The following is a 5,596-nucleotide window of genomic DNA, read 5'->3' on the forward strand; positions in this document are numbered from 1 at the left end:
AAGAAGGTGAGGAAAGTGAGGAAGGCAGGGAAAGAAAGTGAAGAAAGTAGAATTTCCAGCTTTAAAATTAACCTATGCATAAGTTCAGAAGTGAAAGAATTAGCAGCTAGTCTAATGTGTCTGCAGAAGAGACACGGGAACAGTGGGACCTCCACAGTTGGCCACCTCCCTGCACTGACCACTTCCTTACATTGATCTAATTTTCATGGACCAGACATGCACCACATGCATGTATCAGCACTGCAGGCCTATTTCCTTATGTTCACCACCTCTGTATGTTGACCAGTTTGTTATAGTCCCCTGGGTGGTCAACTTTCAGAGGTCCTACTGCATGTGGCTGGAGAGACAAGCAGATGTCAGATTGGGAAGGGCCCTCAGCCTGCTAAACAGTCTGTACTGCCTAGGGAGGGCAACGGAAGCTCCAATGGGTTTTAAGCATGAGAACAATGGCACCCTGTGATGGGGAGATGTAGAATCAGGTGTCCAGTAGCGTGGAGGCAGCTGTGGTTGTCCAGAGGAGCGATGACAAAGCCTACACTAGACAGTGTCACACAGATGCAGGGAAGGAAAGGGGTTTGAGAGATACAGAAGAGCGATCTGGCAGCTAGGAGCCTGGGTTACAGGGAGAGAGGCAGGATTAATCCCTCCATTTCACCAGGATTTCCTGAGAACCTTCCATAGGCCACGCACTGTTCTGCATCCTGAGAAGTCACACTTCCTCTCTAAGGGAAAAGTATGAAGAGAGTCACAAACTAAACCTGTGGCCACAAACAAATTTTACAACTAAAGTTTATGTCAAGAACTATGAAGAGAAACCAAAGAATATGGTAAGAGATCATAATGGGGAACTTGTTTAGATGGGAAGGTTAAAGAGGACTTTCCAGAAAATGTAACCTTTAAGCTAATACCTGAAGGGCTGATCCAAGTGATTAACAGAAATTAGTGTGTCCAAGGCAGAAGAAATAACATGAAGAGGGGAGGCAGTGTTGAGATCCATTTGAAAGGAGAATCAACATGCCTGGCGATGGATGGATGTGGAACCACCCAAGTGATGGTTCCCTGCTCTCAGTATGCCCCACGAAGCAGCAGCCCCAGGTAATGGCGAGCCCTTCAGCTCACTCTCTCTCCTGATAACAAACTGCCACATGTCAGTGGTCAGGCATTTCTCTTGCCTGAGGCCATTCCATGCCTTGTGCTGTAGCTCCTTGTTTTCAGGTAGACTGGTCAGATGAAGGGTCAGGGAAAATGGGAATCAGAGCTTTTAGGTCTTCACACAGGGAATCCATACCCCATCATTTCAGCTTTTCTCCTGAGCATGACCATGTCACCTTCTGTGAGTCTCTATAAACACAAGGACCAATGTCTTCAACTGAGTGCTAGACACTGCTAAGTCCTAGCTGGGAAGGAATCTGATTATTTGGTAATGGTGGATAAAGAACTAGCCCTTTTGGATAACTTATTCACACTTCAAAGGGAATGTGCTATGTCTTAACCTACGGATTTGATTTTCACACTTTTTTTTTTTTAGTAGAAACAGAATTTAATATAATATTCAAGTCTAGCATTTGCTATTTACAACAAATAAATATTGCCCCTCCCCAATCAGTAAACATTTTTTTCTTTTTAAATTTTATACAAATATTCAATCGCCCTCCTACCCCAAACCCTCCTTCCCCAGTAACCCCCGTCTCGCGTGGTCTTGTGAAGCCCAGGATGCAGCGGGGATGGCACTTGCAGTGGCATGAGAGTCAACATGGAGGGGACTCAGCCAGGGCTGTCCTCACTCACTGGGTGATGAGCATGGTCCATGAAGAGGGCTGCTCTCTCCTCTCCTGGGGGAGGGCTGGGCTGAGTGTGGGTGCGGCCCCCTCACTCTCAGCTGGCCCTGATGATGGAATCTTTGGTGCAGCCTGAGAAAGGCTAGAGTAGTGGGAGGAGTGGCCAGGACCCGGCAGAGGTCAGAGGCCAGTGCCCAAGGGCACGAGGAGAGAACTGCAGTGGTCAGACCTGGTGGGTGAGTGGGTGCTCTGGGGTGCCTGTGGCACAGGTGGCAGTGACCTACACCTGTAAGGTGTCAGGGAAGTGTACAGAGGCAGTGCCCGGGGCAGGGATCATGGTACCAGGGCACCGTGACCATCGGCACCACTCCTTGGCAACAGTCAGCTAGTCCTCTGGTTCCAGAGAGCAGAAGGCACCTAAGGCAGCGAGGGGTCCACGGGAGGCCAGGTCAGCCTGACAGTGGCAGGCGTCAATCCCAGTAGCAGGTGGGGTTCAGGATGAAGGTAGAATCCAGGGGTGCCCTGGGCTGGCAGGTGGGCGGAAGGTGCCCAGCTGGCCTGGGTGGCTCTAGTCTATAAATTCTTAGCTCCCGGCCAGCCAGACCCCGGGGAGATGTCCTCAGAAGATGCCCTTGGCAATCTTGAGTCCTTTCTGCTTCATGCCAGGGAGAGTTAAGCTGGCTCCATGCTTGACCTTTGCCCTTTTGGTGAAGGTCCGCTTCTTCAAGACAAAGTTATAGTTGGCAGCAGAGTTCATGGCGTAGAACACGTTGGCGTTTTCAGGGATCTTCGGCTTCCGATCATCTGAAATAATTTGCACCAGCTCGTAGTCTTCTGGCTCATCCTCATCCAGGTTGTGTTTGTCCATGGCCTTGCGGATCACGGCTGGAGCCTTATCTTGGCTGGTCACCAGGATGCTCTTGTACATGTTGCCATTGTCCACATCCAGGCTGACACGGATAATGCAGCAGTCGCCCACCTGCTGGTTGTAGAGCGGCAGTGAGGAGCCGTGGCCGCACACCCCGGAGATGGAGCACTTGTGGGTGCGTGTAGTGGCCACGGGGGTGGGGGAGGCCGAAGAGGACGAGGTGCTGCTGGAGGCAGAACTGATGCCTGAGGTCTCCGGGGACGACTGGGAGGCTGACTCCCAAAACTTCTTTTCCTGGCCGTCGGGGGACTCCGGGACAAAGCTCATGTTGATCTCCTCCACGTCGGAGCTGGAGGAGCCGGCCTAGTGAACGCTGAGCGCATCGGCAAGGTCTCCACTGCTGAGGTAGGGGCCACACCTGAGCTGGTCACAGGACTTGGAGTGGGAGCTGCCGCTGGTACTGAGCTCTGTGCTGGGCACCTGGCGGTCGCTCCACCATTTGACAATGGCCGCGTTCTTCTTGGTCTTAAGGGTGTTGCTGGCTGACTCAGACGGGGGCTTCAGCTCACACGACAGGTTGTAGCTCTCAGCCTCGCTGAGCCGCGCCACGGCCTGGAACCAGGTCCGGAAGTGCTCATCAGGTGTGTTGCTGTAGTTGTTGCAGGCCGACTGCAGCAGCTTGATCTGGGCAATCACTTAGAACTCTTTCCTCCTCTTCTTGAAGTTGATCAGTCTCCCATACAGATAGTCCTTCATGGCAGTGTCCAGCATCACCAGGTCAGTGAGGAACGTGCCCAGGTAGGGAACAGTGCCCTGGATGACACCCATCTCCTTTGGCCGCTTCTAGGCTCTCTTGGGGTTCATCTCCAGGGTGGCAAACTTGGAGGTCCCCTCCTTGATGAGCAGCTCTCTGCTCAGTGAGTAGTTGTTGTCATCCCAGAAAATCCCTGACAGTTTCTGAAAAATCCGGAAGCTGTCCCTGGAAACCTCCTCCCACATCTTCTTCAGCCGGTGGATGGAGTTGCTCTGCAGAGCAGAGAGGATGGCGTAGAGTGAGGAGAAGTTCTTGAGGACCCGGCACTCCCTGGCCACCTCGATCCAGTGCTCCACCACCCTGGCCCTGTCTGAGGCCTTCATGCTCTGGTCCCCGAGGCAGGTGGTGATGACACAGTTGGCTACATTGTTGAACTGGGTGACAGTGGCACGGATGGTGGGTGCCAGGTGCTCTTTGCCCTTCTTGTCCCTCTGGGACCAGATGGAGCCCGGGCAGTGGTAGGGAACCACCTTCTTGAACAGCTCCACGTCCATCAGTGTAAACTGCTCGGCCACCAGGTCAGGAGGGAACACCAAGAGGCGAGGCTTCTCCTCACTCAGCCCATTCTCTGTGACCACAGGTGGAGGCTAGGCAGGCTCTAATGACAGTGCTGGCGCTGGATCTGGCTCAAGGGTTAGTGATAGAGCTGGCTCTAGCTCTGGGGTTGGCATGAGAGCTGACACCAAAACTGGCTCTAGCTGGAGAGGGGGTGCCCGAGATTCCTCCAGCTCTGGGGCTGGCTCTGGCTCCGGACTCGGTGCTAGAGCTGGCACTGGAACTGGCTCCAGCTCCAGGGTTGGTTTTAGAGCTGGCACTGAAGGTGGAGCTGGTGACAGAGCCTCAGCCTCTGCCTCAAGGGGCTCTGTGTGCTCCAGCTGGGCCAGAAGGAGGTGGGCACGGCGCTCCAGGTCTGAGCCAGGCATGTTGAGCTGTACATAGGCCACCAGCTGCTTGAGGCAGGGAAAGTCTGGGGGCTGAAAGAAATCCTCCGAGTACTGGTCCAGCCAGGTGCCCAGGATGGAGGGGTCCGCCCTCCTGATGGGAGTAAGGGAGGATGCATCCATATCTAGAGGGGGCCGTGAGGGCATCACGTCTACCGTACCTTTTGAACAGCAGGTCCAGCACCTGCTGGGTGGTGGTGAAAGCTCTGTAGGTGCACAGGAAGATGGTGACGTAGAAGAGGTCACTGCCCTGGAAGGCGGGCACGAGGTGCTCCACGAGCTTCTCCAGCGTGCCTGCCTCACGGTGCGCACCTTGCAGGTCTCATAGAGGTTGAGGGCCACCTCGTTCTCATACCCGAGCCAGCGCTGGCCCTTGCTGGCTCCGTGGTGCAGCTGCACCCAGCGCAGGGAGATGGAGTAGACGACCCCGTTGATCAGCTCCTCGCCGATCTCCTGCGTGGAGCTCTCCAGGCGCGGCAGGTCCGGGTGGAGCTGCGTGAAGCTGTGCAGCACCACCCACCGGGCAGCTGTCGGGTGCGCCCACCTCCAACCGCACGGCGTCCCACACGCTGCGGCTCCTCCGAGAGCCTGGGAAGAGCGGCTCGGCGCCGCCAGCAGGCCCAGCCGCCTCGGCCCACATGCGCTGCACCATGGACGGCTGGCGGGGGCCGGCAGGGCCGCGGGGGCCGGCCGGGCCGCAGGACCCGGGGCGGCGCAGCCGCGGGGCCGGCCCGGCTCGCAGCGGGGCGATTTTCACACATTTTAAACAGTAGAATTCTTTTATCAAACTTATAAACCTACTTTTACAGAAAAGCTCTACATAAAGACCAAAATGAAAGAGAAATTCTGGTGGCCAAGGGACCTTACCCACCTGCTCCCTGCCTCCTCCCTCTCTAGAGTGCTTAGAAGAGATTGCACAGGTAGGTGTGGGAGGCCACAGGGATAAAATCTGGGGCTACTGTCAATATGGACTTATTATCAACCCCAAGAGAGGACGCTTGAGTTACCTACCATCCTTGGGCTACTAGGAGAGCCCAGGCAGGATGGCTGGCTCTCCTTACATCAGGAGCAGCCAGCAAGGGAAGCCCATGCAGGGACAAGGCCAAGAAGGATGCCCCAACCTAACTCAGATCTTACCCTGACCTCCTGCAACCAGAAACTAGAAAACAGAGGAACCTGCAGAGACAGATCTCGG

At 55.0% G+C, this 5,596-nt stretch overlaps 1 pseudogene across 1 annotated transcript; it reads right to left on the bottom strand.

Moving 5' to 3' along the window:
• Positions 1 to 1,968: 1,968 nt before the first annotated feature.
• On the bottom strand, positions 1,969 to 5,086 carry LOC128571770 (ral guanine nucleotide dissociation stimulator-like; annotated as a pseudogene). The gene is made up of 2 exons (XR_008375963.1): positions 4,563 to 5,086; positions 1,969 to 4,526 (listed from the first exon to the last, which is right to left on the bottom strand). The product of XR_008375963.1 is annotated as a ral guanine nucleotide dissociation stimulator-like (transcript).
• Between the last annotated feature and the right edge of the window lie 510 nt (positions 5,087 to 5,596).

This window comes from Nycticebus coucang, chromosome 19 (assembly GCF_027406575.1).
Source record: "Nycticebus coucang isolate mNycCou1 chromosome 19, mNycCou1.pri, whole genome shotgun sequence".
NCBI lineage: Eukaryota > Metazoa > Chordata > Mammalia > Primates > Lorisidae > Nycticebus > Nycticebus coucang.